The sequence below is a fragment of the Lepisosteus oculatus genome, chromosome 14, assembly GCF_040954835.1.
Source record: "Lepisosteus oculatus isolate fLepOcu1 chromosome 14, fLepOcu1.hap2, whole genome shotgun sequence".
NCBI lineage: Eukaryota > Metazoa > Chordata > Actinopteri > Semionotiformes > Lepisosteidae > Lepisosteus > Lepisosteus oculatus.
This window is the reverse complement of record NC_090709.1, coordinates 28,327,090-28,342,089: the sequence shown is the minus strand read 5'-3', so window position 1 is coordinate 28,342,089 and position 15,000 is coordinate 28,327,090. Positions and strand designations below refer to the sequence as shown.

Here is a 15,000-nt window from a genome sequence, read left to right as displayed (position 1 = left end):
GCCCATCCCTGTTTAGCTTCCGAGATCAGACGAGATCAGGCGTGCTCAAGGGGGTGTGGCCGTAAGCAAGAGCAAGGTTCGCTGGCACCCTTCTTATTGAGAGGACAGCTCCGTCACCTCTTTTACGACGCTGCTTTTTTTCCTTTGCGTTTTTCTCTTCTTCCCACGTTCTCTCTCTTCACTGCCTTCGTTCCCGCTCTATTTCACTTCAGCCTTTCACTCTTGCTTCCTTCCAATGAGGACGGAGCTGCGGGAGAAAGGGCGCTATAGAGGATCGCTGTGGAGAGCTGCTGCTGTGCTTTGACATCTGAGCTCTGTGGAAAACGATCTCAATACAATTCTGAAAAACGCGACTCTCCGAACGCCAGCCGATCAAGTCTCCACAGCCGAAGCGCTGTGTCTCTTTTCAGCTGGCGATAAACCTTTCCTCGATCCTTTGCGGACTTGTTAAACTGTTCATGATCAGAATAAAAAACGCTCACGCTAATACACTAGCACCCGTGTCTCGCCAAAGCTGACAAATAAACAGATGGACAAGCCGCACTGCACGTGTGAACAGGGGAATGAGCGAGCGAGCGGGGATAGGGCGCCTCCTGCGCTTAAAAGCTTACAGCACCTGGTATTCCCAGGCGGTCTCCCATCCAAGTACTAACCAGGCCCATCCCTGTTTAGCTTCCGAGATCAGACGAGATCAGGCGTGCTCAAGGGGGTGTGGCCGTAAGCGAGAGCAAGGTTCGCTGGCACCCTTCTTATTGAGAGGACAGCTCCGTCACCTCTTTTACGACGCTGCTTTTTTTCTCTTGCGTTTTTCTCTTCTTCCCACGTTCTCTCTCTTCACTGCCTTCGTCCCCGCTCTATTTCACTTCAGCCTTTCACTCTTGCTTCCTTCCAATGAGGACGGAGCTGCGGGAGAAAGGGCGCTATAGAGGATCGCTGTGGAGAGCTGCTGCTGTGCTTTGACATCTGAGCTCTGTGGAAAACGATCTCAATACAATTCTGAAAAACGCGACTCTCCGAACGCCAGCCGAACAAGTCTCCACAGCCGAAGCGCTGTGTCTCTTTTCAGCTGGCGATAAACCTTTCCTCGATCCTTTGCGGACTTGTAAAACTGTTCCTGATCAGAATAAAAAACGCTCACGCTAATACACAAGCACCCGTGTCTCGCCAAAGCTGACAAATAAACAGACGGACAAGCCGCACTGCACGTGTGAACAGGGGAATGAGCGAGCGAGCAGGGATAGGGCGCCTCCTGCGCTTAAAAGCTTACAGCACCTGGTATTCCCAGGCGGTCTCCCATCCAAGTACTAACCAGGCCCATCCCTGTTTAGCTTCCGAGATCAGATGAGATCAGGCGTGCTCAAGGGGGTGTGGCCGTAAGCGAGAGCAAGGCTCGCTGGCACCCTTCTTATTGAGAGGACAGCTCCGTCACCTCTTTTACGACGCTGCTTTTTTTCCCTTGCGTTTTTCTCTTCTTCCCACGTTCTCTCTCTTCACTGCCTTCGTCCCCGCTCTATTTCACTTCAGCCTTTCACTCTTGCTTCCTTCCAATGAGGACGGAGCTGCGGGAGAAAGGGCGCTATAGAGGATCGCTGTGGAGAGCTCCTGCTGTGCTTTGACATCTGAGCTCTGTGGAAAACGATCTCAATACAATTCTGAAAAACGCGACTCTCCGAACGCCAGCCGAACAAGTCTCCACAGCCGAAGCGCTGTGTCTCTTTTCAGCTGGCGATAAACCTTTCCTCGATCCTTTGCGGACTTGTTAAACTGTTCATGATCAGAATAAAAATCGCTCACGCTAATACACTAGCACCCGTGTCTCGCCAAAGCTGACAAATAAACAGATGGACAAGCCGCACTGCACGTGTGAACAGGGGAATGAGCGAGCGAGCGGGGATAGGGCGCCTCCTGCGCTTAAAAGCTTACAGCACCTGGTATTCCCAGGCGGTCTCCCATCCAAGTACTAACCAGGCCCATCCCTGTTTAGCTTCCGAGATCAGACGAGATCAGGCGTGCTCAAGGTGGTGTGGCCATAAGCGAGAGCAAGGCTCGCTGTCACCCTTCTTATTGAGAGGACAGCTCCGTCACCTCTTTTACGACGCTGCTTTTTTTCCCTTGCGTTTTTCTCTTCTTCCCACGTTCTCTCTCTTCACTGCCTTCGTTCCCGCTCCATTTCACTTCAGCCTTTCACTCTTCCTTCCTTCCAATGAGGACGGAGCTGCGGGAGAAAGGGCGCTATAGAGGATCGCTGTGGAGAGCTGCTGCTGTGCTTTGACATCTGAGCTCTGTGGAAAACGATCTCAATACAATTCTGAAAAACGCGACTCTCCGAACGCCAGCCGAACAAGTCTCCACAGCCGAAGCGCTGTGTCTCTTTTCAGCTGGCGATAAACCTTTCCTCGATCCTTTGCGGACTTGTAAAACTGTTCCTGATCAGAATAAAAAACGCTCACGCTAATACACAAGCACCCGTGTCTCGCCAAAGCTGACAAATAAACAGACGGACAAGCCGCACTGCACGTGTGAACAGGGGAATGAGCGAGCGAGCGGGGATAGGGCGCCTCCTGCGCTTAAAAGCTTACAGCACCTGGTATTCCCAGGCGGTCTCCCATCCAAGTACTAACCAGGCCCATCCCTGTTTAGCTTCCGAGATCAGGCGTGCTCAAGGGGGTGTGGCCGTAAGCTAGACCAAAGCTAGCTGGCACCCTTCTTATTGAGAGGACAGCTCCGTCACCTCTTTTACGACGCTGCTTTTTTTCCCTTGCGTTTTTCTCTTCTTCCCACGTTCTCTCTCTTCACTGCCTTCGTCCCCGCTCTATTTCACTTCAGCCTTTCACTCTTGCTTCCTTCCAATGAGGACGGAGCTGCAGGAGAAAGGGCGCTATAGAGGATCGCTGTGGAGAGCTGCTGCTGTGCTTTGACATCTGAGCTCTGTGGAAAACGATCTCAATACAATTCTGAAAAACGCGACTCTCCGAACGCCAGCCGAACATGTCTCCACAGCCGAAGCGCTGTGTCTCTTTTCAGCTGGCGATAAACCTTTCTTCGATCCTTTGCGGACTTGTAAAACTGTTCCTGATCAGAATAAAAAACGCTCACGCTAATACACAAGCACCCGTGTCTCGCCAAAGCTGACAAATAAACAGACGGACAAGCCGCACTGCACGTGTGAACAGGGGAATGAGCGAGCGAGCGGGGATAGGGCGCTTCCTGCGCTTAAAAGCTTACAGCACCTGGTATTCCCAGGCGGTCTCCCATCCAAGTACTAACCAGGCCCATCCCTGTTTAGCTTCCAAGATCAGATGAGATCAGGCGTGCTCAAGGGGGTGTGGCCGTAAGCGAGAGCAAGGCTCGCTGGCACCCTTCTTATTGAGAGGACAGCTCCGTCACCTCTTTTACGACGCTGCTTTTTTTCCCTTGCGTTTTTCTCTTCTTCCCACGTTCTCTCTCTTCACTGCCTTCGTCCCCGCTCTATATCACTTCAGCCTTTCACTCTTGCTTCCTTCCAATGAGGACGGAGCTGCGGGAGATAGGGCGCTATAGAGGATCGCTGTGGAGAGCTGCTGCTGTGCTTTGACATCTGAGCTCTGTGGAAAACGATCTCAATACAATTCTGAAAAACGCGACTCTCCGAACGCCAGCCGAACAAGTCTCCACAGCCGAAGCGCTGTGTCTCTTTTCAGCTGGCGATAAACCTTTCGTCGATCCTTTGCGGACTTGTTAAACTGTTCATGATCAGAATAAAAAACGCTCACGCTAATACACAAGCACCCGTGTCTCGCCAAAGCTGACAAATAAACAGACGGACAAGCCGCACTGCACGTGTGAACAGGGGAATGAGCGAGCGAGCGGGGATAGGGCGCCTCCTGCGCTTAAAAGCTTACAGCACCTGGTATTCCCAGGCGGTCTCCCATCCAAGTACTAACCAGGCCCATCCCTGTTTAGCTTCCGAGATCAGACGAGATCAGGCGTGCTCAAGGGGGTGTGGCCATAAACGAGAGCAAGGCTCGCTGGCACCCTTCTTATTGAGAGGACAGCTCCGTCACCTCTTTTACGACGCTGCTTTTTTTCCCTTGCGTTTTTCTCTTCTTCCCACGTTCTCTCTCTTCACTGCCTTAGTCCCCGCTCTATATCACTTCAGCCTTTCACTCTTGCTTCCTTCCAATGAGGACGGAGCTGCGGGAGATAGGGCGCTATAGAGGATCGCTGTGGAGAGCTGCTGCTGTGCTTTGACATCTGAGCTCTGTGGAAAACGATCTCAATACAATTCTGAAAAACGCAACTCTCCGAACGCCAGCCGAACAAGTCTCCACAGCCAAAGCGCTGTGTCTCTTTTCAGCTGGCGATAAACCTTTCCTCGATCCTTTGCGGACTTGTTAAACTGTTCCTGATCAGAATAAAAAACGCTCACGCTAATACACAAGCACCCGTGTCTCGCCAAAGCTGACAAATAAACAGACGGACAAGCCGCACTGCACGTGTGAACAGGGGAATGAGCCAGCGAGCGGGATAGGGCGCCTCCTGCGCTTAAAACCTTACAGCACCTGGTATTCCCATGCGGTCTCCCATCCAAGTACTAACCAGGCCCATCCCTGTTTAGCTTCCGAGATCAGACGAGATCAGGCATGCTCAAGGGGGTGTGGCCGTAAGCGAGAGCAAGGCTCGCTGGCACCCTTCTTATTGAGAGGACAGCTCCGTCACCTCTTTTACGACGCTGCTTTTTTCCCTTGCGTTTTTCTCTTCTTTCCACGTTCTCTCTCTTCACTGCCTTCGTCCCCGCTCTATTTCACTTCAGCCTTTCACTCTTGCTTCCTTCCAATGAGGACGGAGCTGCGGGAGAAAGGGCGCTATAGAGGATCGCTGTGGAGAGCTGCTGCTGTGCTTTGACATCTGAGCTCTGTGGAAAACGATCTCAATACAATTCTGAAAAACGCGACTCTCCGAACGCCAGCCGAACAAGTCTCCACAGCCGAAGCGCTGTGTCTCTTTTCAGCTGGCGATAAACCTTTCCTCGATCCTTTGCGGACTTGTTAAACTGTTCCTGATCAGAATAAAAAACGCTCACGCTAATACACAAGCACCCGTGTCTCGCCAAAGCTGAGAAATAAACAGACGGACAAGCCGCACTGCACGTGTGAACAGGGGAATGAGCGAGGGAGCGGGGATAGGGCGCCTCCTGCGCTTAAAAGCTTACAGCACCTGGTATTCCCAGGCGGTCTCCCATCCAAGTACTAACCAGGCCCATCCCTGTTTAGCTTCCGAGATCAGACGAGATCAGGCGTGCTCAAGGGGGTGTGGCCGTAAGCAAGAGCAAGGCTCGCTGGCACCCTTCTTATTGAGAGGACAGCTCTGTCACCTCTTTTACGACGCTGCATTTTTTCCCTTGCGTTTTTCTCTTCTTCCCACGTTCTCTCTCTTCACTGCCTTCGTCCCCGCTCTATTTCACTTCAGCCTTTCACTTTTGCTTCCTTCCAATGAGGACGGAGCTGCGGGAGAAAGGGCGCTATAGAGGATCGCTGTGGAGAGCTGCTGCTGTGCTTTGACATCTGAGCTCTGTGGAAAACGATCTCAATACAATTCTGAAAAACGCGACTCTCCGAACGCCAGCCGAACAAGTCTCCACAGCCGAAGCGCTGTGTCTCTTTTCAGCTGGCGATAAACCTTTCCTCGATCCTTTGCGGACTTGTAAAACTGTTCCTGATCAGAATAAAAAACGCTCACGCTAATACACAAGCACCCGTGTCTCGCCAAAGCTGACAAATAAACAGACGGACAAGCCGCACTGCACGTGTGAACAGGGGAATGAGCGAGCGAGCGGGGATAGGGCGCCTCCTGCGCTTAAAAGCTTACAGCACCTGGTATTCCCAGGCGGTCTCCCATCCAAGTACTAACCAGGCCCATCCCTGTTTAGCTTCCGAGATCAGACGAGATCAGGCGTGCTCAAGGGGGTGTGGCCGTAAGCGAGAGCAAGGCTCGCTGGCACCCTTCTTATTGAGAGGACAGCTCTGTCACCTCTTTTACGACGCTGCATTTTTTCCCTTGCGTTTTTCTCTTCTTCCCACGTTCTCTCTCTTCACTGCCTTCGTCCCCGCTCTATTTCACTTCAGCCTTTCACTTTTGCTTCCTTCCAATGAGGACGGAGCTGCGGGAGAAAGGGCGCTATAGAGGATCGCTGTGGAGAGCTGCTGCTGTGCTTTGACATCTGAGCTCTGTGGAAAACGATCTCAATACAATTCTGAAAAACGCGACTCTCCGAACGCCAGCCGAACAAGTCTCCACAGCCGAAGCGCTGTGTCTCTTTTCAGCTGGCGATAAACCTTTCCTCGATCCTTTGCGGACTTGTTAAACTGTTCCTGATCAGAATAAAAAACGCTCACGCTAATACACAAGCACCCGTGTCTCGCCAAAGCTGACAAATAAACAGACGGACAAGCCGCACTGCACGTGTGAACAGGGGAATGAGCGAGCGAGCGGGGATAGGGCGCCTCCTGCGCTTAAAAGCTTACAGCACCTGGTATTCCCAGGCGGTCTCCCATCCAAGTACTAACCAGGCCCATCCCTGTTTAGCTTCCGAGATCAGACGAGATCAGGCGTGCTCAAGGGGGTGTGGCCGTAAGCGAGAGCAAGGCTCGCTGGCACCCTTCTTATTGAGAGGACAGCTCCGTCACCTCTTTTACGACGCTGCTTTTTTCCCTTGCGTTTTTCTCTTCTTTCCACGTTCTCTCTCTTCACTGCCTTCGTCCCCGCTCTATTTCACTTCAGCCTTTCACTCTTGCTTCCTTCCAATGAGGACGGAGCTGCGGGAGAAAGGGCGCTATAGAGGATCGCTGTGGAGAGCTGCTGCTGTGCTTTGACATCTGAGCTCTGTGGAAAACGATCTCAATACAATTCTGAAAAACGCGACTCTCCGAACGCCAGCCGAACAAGTCTCCACAGCCGTAGCGCTGTGTCTCTTTTCAGCTGGCGATAAACCTTTCCTCGATCCTTTGCGGACTTGTTAAACTGTTCCTGATCAGAATAAAAAACGCTCACGCTAATACACAAGCACCCGTGTCTCGCCAAAGCTGACAAATAAACAGACGGACAAGCCGCACTGCACGTGTGAACAGGGGAATGAGCGAGCGAGCGGGGATAGGGCGCCTCCTGCGCTTAAAAGCTTACAGCACCTGGTATTCCCAGGCGGTCTCCCATCCAAGTACTAACCAGGCCCATCCCTGTTTAGCTTCCGAGATCAGACGAGAGCAGGCGTGCTGAAGGGGGTGTGGCCATAAGCGAGAGCAAGGCTCGCTGGCACCCTTCTTATTGAGAGGACAGCTCCGTCACCTCTTTTACGACGCTGCTTTTTTTCCCTTGCGTTTTTCTCTTCTTCCCACGTTCTCTCTCTTCACTGCCTTCGTCCCCGCTCTATTTCACTTCAGCCTTTCACTCTTGCTTCCTTCCAATGAGGACGGAGCTGCGGGAGAAAGGGCGCTATAGAGGATCGCTGTGGAGAGCTGCTGCTGTGCTTTGACATCTGAGCTCTGTGGAAAACGATCTCAATACAATTCTGAAAAACGCGACTCTCCGAACGCCAGCCGAACAAGTCTCCACAGCCGAAGCGCTGTGTCTCTTTTCAGCTGGCGATAAACCTTTCCTCGATCCTTTGCGGACTTGTTAAACTGTTCCTGATCAGAATAAAAAACGCTCACGCTAATACACAAGCACCCGTGTCTCGCCAAAGCTGACAAATAAACAGACGGACAAGCCGCACTGCACGTATGAACAGGGGAATGAGCGAGCGAGCGGGGATAGGGCGCCTCCTGCGCTTAAAAGCTTACAGCACCTGGTATTCCCAGGCGGTCCCCCATACAAGTACTAACCAAGCCCATCCCTGTTTAGCTTCCGAGATCAGCCGAGATCAGGCGTGCTCAAGTGGGTGTGGCCATAAGCGAGTGCAAGGCTCGCTGGCACCCTTCTTATTGAGAGGACAGCTCCGTCACCTCTTTTACGACGCTGCTTTTTTTCCCTTGCGTTTTTCTCTTCTTCCCACGTTCTCTCTCTTCACTGCCTTCGTCCCTGCTCTATTTCACTTCAGCCTTTCACTCTTGCTTCCTTCCAATGAGGACGGAGCTGCGGGAGAAAGGGCGCTATAGAGGATCGCTGTGGAGAGCTGCTGCTGTGCTTTGACATCTGAGCTCTGTGGAAAACGATCTCAATACAATTCTGAAAAACGCGACTCTCCGAACGCCAGCCGAACAAGTCTCCACAGCCGAAGCGCTGTGTCTCTTTTCAGCTGGCGATAAACCTTTCCTCGATCCTTTGCGGACTTGTTAAACTGTTCCTGATCAGAATAAAAAACGCTCACGCTAATACACAAGCACCCGTGTCTCGCCAAAGCTGACAAATAAACAGACGGACAAGCCGCACTGCACGTGTGAACAGGGGAATGAGCGAGCGAGCGGGGATAGGGCGCCTCCTGCGCTTAAAAGCTTACAGCACCTGGTATTCCCAGGCGGTCTCCCATCCAAGTACTAACCAGGCCCATCCCTGTTTAGCTTCCGAGATCAGACGAGATCAGGCGTGCTCAAGGGGGTGTGGCCATAAGCGAGAGCAAGGCTCGCTGGCACCCTTCTTATTGAGAGGACAGCTCCGTCACCTCTTTTACGACGCTGCTTTTTTTCCCTTGCGTTTTTCTCTTCTTCCCACGTTCTCTCTCTTCACTGCCTTCGTCCCCGCTCTATTTCACTTCAGCCTTTCACTCTTGCTTCCTTCCAATGAGGACGGAGCTGCGGGAGAAAGGGCGATATAGAGGATCGCTGTGGAGAGCTGCTGCTGTGCTTTGACATCTGAGCTCTGTGGAAAACGATCTCAATACAATTCTGAAAAACGCGACTCTCCGAACGCCAGCCGAACAAGTCTCCACAGCCGAAGCGCTGTGTCTCTTTTCAGCTGGCGATAAACCTTTCCTCGATCCTTTGCGGACTTGTTAAACTGTTCCTGATCAGAATAAAAAACGCTCACGCTAATACACAAGCACCCGTGTCTCGCCAAAGCTGACAAATAAACAGACGGACAAGCCGCACTGCACGTATGAACAGGGGAATGAGCGAGCGAGCGGGGATAGGGCGCCTCCTGCGCTTAAAAGCTTACAGCACCTGGTATTCCCAGGCGGTCCCCCATACAAGTACTAACCAAGCCCATCCCTGTTTAGCTTCCGAGATCAGCCGAGATCAGGCGTGCTCAAGTGGGTGTGGCCATAAGCGAGTGCAAGGCTCGCTGGCACCCTTCTTATTGAGAGGACAGCTCCGTCACCTCTTTTACGACGCTGCTTTTTTTCCCTTGCGTTTTTCTCTTCTTCCCACGTTCTCTCTCTTCACTGCCTTCGTCCCCGCTCTGTTTCACTTCAGCCTTTCACTCTTGCTTCCTTCCAATGAGGACGGAGCTGCGGGAGAAAGGGCGCTATAGAGGATCGCTGTGGAGAGCTGCTGCTGTGCTTTGACATCTGAGCTCTGTGGAAAACGATCTCAATACAATTCTTAAAAACGCGACTCTCCGAACGCCAGCCGAACAAGTCTCCACAGCCGAAGCGCTGTGTCTCTTTTCAGCTGGCGATAAACCTTTCCTCGATCCTTTGCGGACTTGTAAAACTGTTCCTGATCAGAATAAAAAACGCTCACGCTAATACACAAGCACCCGTGTCTCGCCAAAGCTGACAAATAAACAGACGGACAAGCCGCACTGCACGTGTGAACAGGGGAATGAGCGAGCGAGCGGGGATAGGGCGCCTCCTGCGCTTAAAAGCTTACAGCACCTGGTATTCCCAGGCGGTCTCCCATCCAATTTCTAACCAGGCCCATCCCTGTTTAGCTTCCGAGATCAGCCGAGATCAGGCGTGCTCAAGGGGGTGTGGCCATAAGCGAGAGCAAGGCTCGCTGGCACCCTTCTTATTGAGAGGACAGCTCCGTCACCTCTTTTACGACGCTGCTTTTTTCCCTTGCGTTTTTCTCTTCTTCCCACGTTCTCTCTCTTCACTGCCTTCGTCCCCGCTCTGTTTCACTTCAGCCTTTCACTCTTGCTTCCTTCCAATGAGGACGGAGCTGCGGGAGAAAGGGCGCTATAGAGGATCGCTGTGGAGAGCTGCTGCTGTGCTTTGACATCTGAGCTCTGTGGAAAACGATCTCAATACAATTCTGAAAAACGCGACTCTCCGAACGCCAGCCGAACAAGTCTCCACAGCCGAAGCGCTGTGTCTCTTTTCAGCTGGCGATAAACCTTTCCTCGATCCTTTGCGGACTTGTTAAACTGTTCCTGATCAGAATAAAAAACGCTCACGCTAATACACAAGCACCCGTGTCTCGCCAAAGCTGACAAACAGACGGACAAGCCGCACTGCACGTGTGAACAGGGGAATGAGCGAGCGAGCGGGGATAGGGCGCCTCCTGCGCTTAAAAGCTTACAGCACCTGGTATTCCCAGGCGGTCTCCCATCCAAGTACTAACCAGGCCCATCCCTGTTTAGCTTCCGAGATCAGACGAGATCAGGCGTGCTCAAGGGGGTGTGGCCGTAAGCGAGAGCAAGGCTCGCTGGCACCCTTCTTATTGAGAGGACAGCTCCGTCACCTCTTTTATGACGCTGCTCTTTTTCCCTTGCGTTTTTCTCTTCTTCCCACGTTCTCTCTCTTCACTGCCTTCGTCCCCGCTCAATTTCACTTCAGCCTTTCACTCTTGCTTCCTTCCAATGAGGACGGAGCTGCGGGAGAAAGGGCGCTATAGAGGATCGCTGTGGAGAGCTGCTGCTGTGCTTTGACATCTGAGCTCTGTGGAAAACGATCTCAATACAATTCTGAAAAACGCGACTCTCCGAATGCCAGCCGAACATGTCTCCACAGCCAAAGCGCTGTGTCTCTTTTCAGCTGGCGATAAACCTTTCCTCGATCCTTTGCGGACTTGTAAAACTGTTCCTGATCAGAATAAAAAACGCTCACGCTAATACACAAGCACCCGTGTCTCGCCAAAGCTGACAAATAAACAGACGGACAAGCCGCACTGCACGTGTGAACAGGGGAATGAGCGAGCGAGCGGGGATAGGGCGCCTCCTGCGCTTAAAAGCTTACAGCACCTGGTATTCCCAGGCGGTCTCCCATCCAAGTACTAACCAGGCCCATCCCTGTTTAGCTTCCGAGATCAGATGAGATCAGGCGTGCTCAAGGGGGTGTGGCCATAAGCTAGAGCAAGGCTCGCTGGCACCCTTCTTATTGAGAGGACAGCTCCGTCACCTCTTTTACGACGCTGCTTTTTTTCCCTTGCGTTTTTCTCTTCTTCCCACATTCTCTCTCTTCACTGCCTTCGTCCCCGCTCTATTTCACTTCAGCCTTTCACTCTTGCTTCCTTCCAATGAGGACGGAGCTGCGGGAGAAAGGGCGCTATAGAGGATCGCTGTGGAGAGCTGCTGCTGTGCTTTGACATCTGAGCTCTGTGGAAAACGATCTCAATACAATTCTGAAAAACGCGACTCTCCAAACGCCAGCCGAACAAGTCTCCACAGCCGAAGCGCTGTGTCTCTTTTCAGCTGGCGATAAACCTTTCCTCGATCCTTTGCGGACTTGTAAAACTGTTCCTGATCAGAATAAAAAACGCTCACGCTAATACACAAGCACCCGTGTCTCCCCAAAGCTGACAAATAAACAGACGGACAAGCCGCACTGCACGTGTGAACAGGGGAATGAGCGAGCGAGCGGGGATAGGGCGCCTCCTGCGCTTAAAAGCTTACAGCACCTGGTATTCCCAGGCGGTCTCCCATCCAAGTACTAACCAGGCCCATCCCTGTTTAGCTTCCGAGATCAGACGAGATCAGGCGTGCTCAAGGGGGTGTGGCCGAAAGCGAGAGCAAGGCTCGCTGGCACCCTTCTTATTGAGAGGACAGCTCCGTCACCTCTTTTACGACGCTGCTCTATTTCCCTTGCGTTTTTCTCTTCTTCGCACGTTCTCTCTCTTCACTGCCTTCGTCCCCGCTCTATTTCACTTCAGCCTTTCACTCTTGCTTCCTTCCAATGAGGACGGAGCTGCGGGAGAAAGGGCGCTATAGAGGATCGCTGTGGAGAGCTGCTGCTGTGCTTTGACATCTGAGCTCTGTGGAAAACGATCTCAATACAATTCTGAAAAACGCGACTCTCCGAACGCCAGCCGAACAAGTCTCCACAGCCGAAGCGCTGTGTCTCTTTTCAGCTGGCGATAAACCTTTCCTCGATCCTTTGCGGACTTGTTAAACTGTTCCTGATCAGAATAAAAAACGCTCACGCTAATACACAAGCACCCGTGTCTCGCCAAAGCTGACAAATAAACAGACGGACAAGCCGCACTGCACGTATGAACAGGGGAATGAGCGAGCGAGCGGGGATAGGGCGCCTCCTGCGCTTAAAAGCTTACAGCACCTGGTATTCCCAGGCGGTCCCCCATACAAGTACTAACCAAGCCCATCCCTGTTTAGCTTCCGAGATCAGACGAGATCAGGCGTGCTCAAGTGGGTGTGGCCATAAGCGAGTGCAAGGCTCGCTGGCACCCTTCTTATTGAGAGGACAGCTCCGTCACCTCTTTTACGACGCTGCTTTTTTTCCCTTGCGTTTTTCTCTTCTTCCCATGTTCTCTCTCTTCACTGCCTTCGTCCCTGCTCTATTTCACTTCAGCCTTTCACTCTTGCTTCCTTCCAATGAGGACGGAGCTGCGGGAGAAAGGGCGCTATAGAGGATCGCTGTGGAGAGCTGCTGCTGTGCTTTGACATCTGAGCTCTGTGGAAAACGATCTCAATACAATTCTGAAAAACGCGACTCTCCGAACGCCAGCCGAACAAGTCTCCACAGCCGAAGCGCTGTGTCTCTTTTCAGCTGGCGATAAACATTTCCTCGATCCTTTGCGGACTTGTAAAACTGTTCCTGATCAGAATAAAAAACGCTCACGCTAATACACAAGCACCCGTGTCTCGCCAAAGCTGACAAATAAACAGACGGACAAGCCGCACTGCACGTGTGAACAGGGGAATGAGCGAGCGAGCGGGGATAGGGCGCCTCCTGCGCTTAAAAGCTTACAGCACCTGGTATTCCCAGGCGGTCTCCCATCCAAGTACTAACCAGGCCCATCCCTGTTTAGCTTCCGAGATCAGACGAGATCAGGCGTGCTCAAGGGGGTGTGGCCATAAGCGAGAGCAAGGCTCGCTGGCACCCTTCTTATTGAGAGGACAGCTCCGTCACCTCTTTTACGACGCTGCTTTTTTCCCTTGCGTTTTTCTCTTCTTCCCACGTTCTCTCTCTTCACAGCCTTCGTCCCCGCTCTATTTCACTTCAGCCTTTCACTCTTGCTTCCTTCCAATGAGGACGGAGCTGCGGGAGAAAGGGCGCTATAGAGGATCGCTGTGGAGAGCTGCTGCTGTGCTTTGACATCTGAGCTCTGTGGAAAACGATCTCAATACAATTCTGAAAAACGCGACTCTCCGAACGCCAGCCGAACAAGTCTCCACAGCCGAAGCGCTGTGTCTCTTTTCAGCTGGCGATAAACCTTTCTTCGATCCTTTGCGGACTTGTAAAACTGTTCCTGATCAGAATAAAAAACGCTCACGCTAATACACAAGCACCCGTGTCTCGCCAAAGCTGACAAATAAACAGACGGACAAGCCGCACTGCACGTGTGAACAGGGGAATGAGCGAGCGAGCGGGGATAGGGCGCCTCCTTCGCTTAAAAGCTTACAGCACCTGGTATTCCCAGGCGGTCTCCCATCCAAGTACTAACCAGGCCCATCCCTGTTTAGCTTCCGAGATCAGACAAGATCAGGCGAGCTCAAGGGGGTGTGGCCGTAAGCGAGAGCAAGGCTCGCTGGCACCCCTCTTATTGAGAGGACAGCTCCGTCACCTCTTTTACGACGCTGCTTTTTTTCCCTTGCGTTTTTCTCTTCTTCCCACGTTCTCTCTCTTCACTGCCTTCGTCCCCGCTCTATTTCACTTCAGCCTTTCACTCTTGCTTCCTTCCAATGAGGACGGAGCTGCGGGAGAAAGGGGGCTATAGAGGATCGCTGTGGAGAGCTGCTGCTGTGCTTTGACATCTGAGCTCTGTGGAAAACGATCTCAATACAATTCTGAAAAACGCGACTCTCCGAACGCCAGCCGAACAAGTCTCCACAGCCGAAGCGCTGTGTCTCTTTTCAGCTGGCGATAAACCTTTCTTCGATCTTTTGCGGACTTGTAAAACTGTTCCTGATCAGAATAAAAAACGCTCACGCTAATACACAAGCACCCGCGTCTCGCCAAAGCTGACAAATAAACAGACGGACAAGCCGCACTGCACGTGTGAACAGGGGAATGAGCGAGCGAGCAGGGATAGGGCGCCTCCTGCGCTTAAAGGCTTACAGCACCTGGTATTCCCAGGCGGTCTCCCATCCAAGTACTAACCAGGCCCATCCCTGTTTAGCTTCCGAGATCAGACGAGATCAGGCGTGCTCAAGGGGGTGTGGCCGTAACCGAGAGCAAGGCTCGCTGGCACCCTTCTTATTGAGAGGACAGCTCCGTCACCTCTTTTACGACGCTGCTTTTTTTCCCTTGCGTTTTTCTCTTCTTCCCACGTTCTCTCTCTTCACTGCCTTCGTCCCCGCTCTATTTCACTTCAGCCTTTCACTCTTGCTTCCTTCCAATGAGGACGGAGCTGCGGGAGAAAGGGCGCTATAGAGGATCGCTGTGGAGAGCTGCTGCTGTGCTTTGACATCTGAGCTCTGTGGAAAACGATCTCAATACAATTCTGAAAAACGCGACTCTCCGAACGCCAGCCGAACAAGTCTCCACAGCCGAAGCGCTGTGTCTCTTTTCAGCTGGCGATAAACCTTTCTTCGATCCTTTGCGGACTTGTAAAACTGTTCCTGATCAGAATAAAAAACGCTCACGCTAATACACAAGCACCCGTGTCTCGCCAAAGCTGACAAATAAACAGACGGACAAGCCGCACTGCACGTGTGAACAGGGGAATGAGCGAGCGAGCGGGGATAGGG

The 15,000-nt window shown here is 52.3% G+C and overlaps 1 protein-coding gene, 16 non-coding genes and 7 pseudogenes across 17 annotated transcripts in view; all 24 read right to left on the bottom strand.

Moving 5' to 3' along the window:
* LOC138244338 (5S ribosomal RNA) overlaps positions 1 to 67 on the bottom strand; it is a 119-nt gene extending 52 nt beyond the window's left edge. Inside the window, exon 1 of the ribosomal RNA XR_011192951.1 lies at positions 1 to 67. This exon is cut by the window's left edge and continues 52 nt beyond it. This is a non-coding gene — a ribosomal RNA (5S ribosomal RNA).
* The window catches only part of LOC107076200 (antigen WC1.1-like), a 455,354-nt gene that overhangs the window by 275,031 nt on the left and 165,323 nt on the right, over positions 1 to 15,000 (bottom strand). The window lies entirely within an intron of this gene.
* On the bottom strand, positions 605 to 723 carry LOC138244337 (5S ribosomal RNA). The gene has a single exon (XR_011192950.1). It is a non-coding gene; the product is annotated as a 5S ribosomal RNA (ribosomal RNA).
* LOC138216964 (5S ribosomal RNA) lies at positions 1,261 to 1,379 on the bottom strand. Its single transcript, XR_011180677.1, has one exon. It is a non-coding gene; the product is annotated as a 5S ribosomal RNA (ribosomal RNA).
* On the bottom strand, positions 1,917 to 2,035 carry LOC138218745 (5S ribosomal RNA). Its single transcript, XR_011181535.1, has one exon. It is a non-coding gene; the product is annotated as a 5S ribosomal RNA (ribosomal RNA).
* Positions 2,573 to 2,681, bottom strand: LOC138218866 (5S ribosomal RNA; annotated as a pseudogene).
* Positions 3,219 to 3,337, bottom strand: LOC138245515 (5S ribosomal RNA). Its single transcript, XR_011194125.1, has one exon. It is a non-coding gene; the product is annotated as a 5S ribosomal RNA (ribosomal RNA).
* Positions 3,875 to 3,993, bottom strand: LOC138216397 (5S ribosomal RNA). Its single transcript, XR_011180109.1, has one exon. It is a non-coding gene; the product is annotated as a 5S ribosomal RNA (ribosomal RNA).
* On the bottom strand, positions 4,530 to 4,648 carry LOC138217775 (5S ribosomal RNA; annotated as a pseudogene).
* LOC138244336 (5S ribosomal RNA) lies at positions 5,185 to 5,303 on the bottom strand. Its single transcript, XR_011192949.1, has one exon. It is a non-coding gene; the product is annotated as a 5S ribosomal RNA (ribosomal RNA).
* LOC138244335 (5S ribosomal RNA) lies at positions 5,841 to 5,959 on the bottom strand. Its single transcript, XR_011192948.1, has one exon. It is a non-coding gene; the product is annotated as a 5S ribosomal RNA (ribosomal RNA).
* Positions 6,497 to 6,615, bottom strand: LOC138244334 (5S ribosomal RNA). Its single transcript, XR_011192947.1, has one exon. It is a non-coding gene; the product is annotated as a 5S ribosomal RNA (ribosomal RNA).
* LOC138218533 (5S ribosomal RNA) lies at positions 7,152 to 7,270 on the bottom strand (annotated as a pseudogene).
* On the bottom strand, positions 7,808 to 7,926 carry LOC138218882 (5S ribosomal RNA; annotated as a pseudogene).
* Positions 8,464 to 8,582, bottom strand: LOC138245250 (5S ribosomal RNA). The gene has a single exon (XR_011193862.1). It is a non-coding gene; the product is annotated as a 5S ribosomal RNA (ribosomal RNA).
* LOC138218881 (5S ribosomal RNA) lies at positions 9,120 to 9,238 on the bottom strand (annotated as a pseudogene).
* Positions 9,776 to 9,894, bottom strand: LOC138218997 (5S ribosomal RNA; annotated as a pseudogene).
* On the bottom strand, positions 10,427 to 10,545 carry LOC138244333 (5S ribosomal RNA). Its single transcript, XR_011192946.1, has one exon. It is a non-coding gene; the product is annotated as a 5S ribosomal RNA (ribosomal RNA).
* LOC138244765 (5S ribosomal RNA) lies at positions 11,083 to 11,201 on the bottom strand. Its single transcript, XR_011193380.1, has one exon. It is a non-coding gene; the product is annotated as a 5S ribosomal RNA (ribosomal RNA).
* Positions 11,739 to 11,857, bottom strand: LOC138216416 (5S ribosomal RNA). The gene has a single exon (XR_011180128.1). It is a non-coding gene; the product is annotated as a 5S ribosomal RNA (ribosomal RNA).
* Positions 12,395 to 12,513, bottom strand: LOC138218549 (5S ribosomal RNA; annotated as a pseudogene).
* On the bottom strand, positions 13,051 to 13,169 carry LOC138245249 (5S ribosomal RNA). Its single transcript, XR_011193861.1, has one exon. It is a non-coding gene; the product is annotated as a 5S ribosomal RNA (ribosomal RNA).
* Positions 13,706 to 13,824, bottom strand: LOC138217581 (5S ribosomal RNA). Its single transcript, XR_011181293.1, has one exon. It is a non-coding gene; the product is annotated as a 5S ribosomal RNA (ribosomal RNA).
* Positions 14,362 to 14,480, bottom strand: LOC138216402 (5S ribosomal RNA). The gene has a single exon (XR_011180114.1). It is a non-coding gene; the product is annotated as a 5S ribosomal RNA (ribosomal RNA).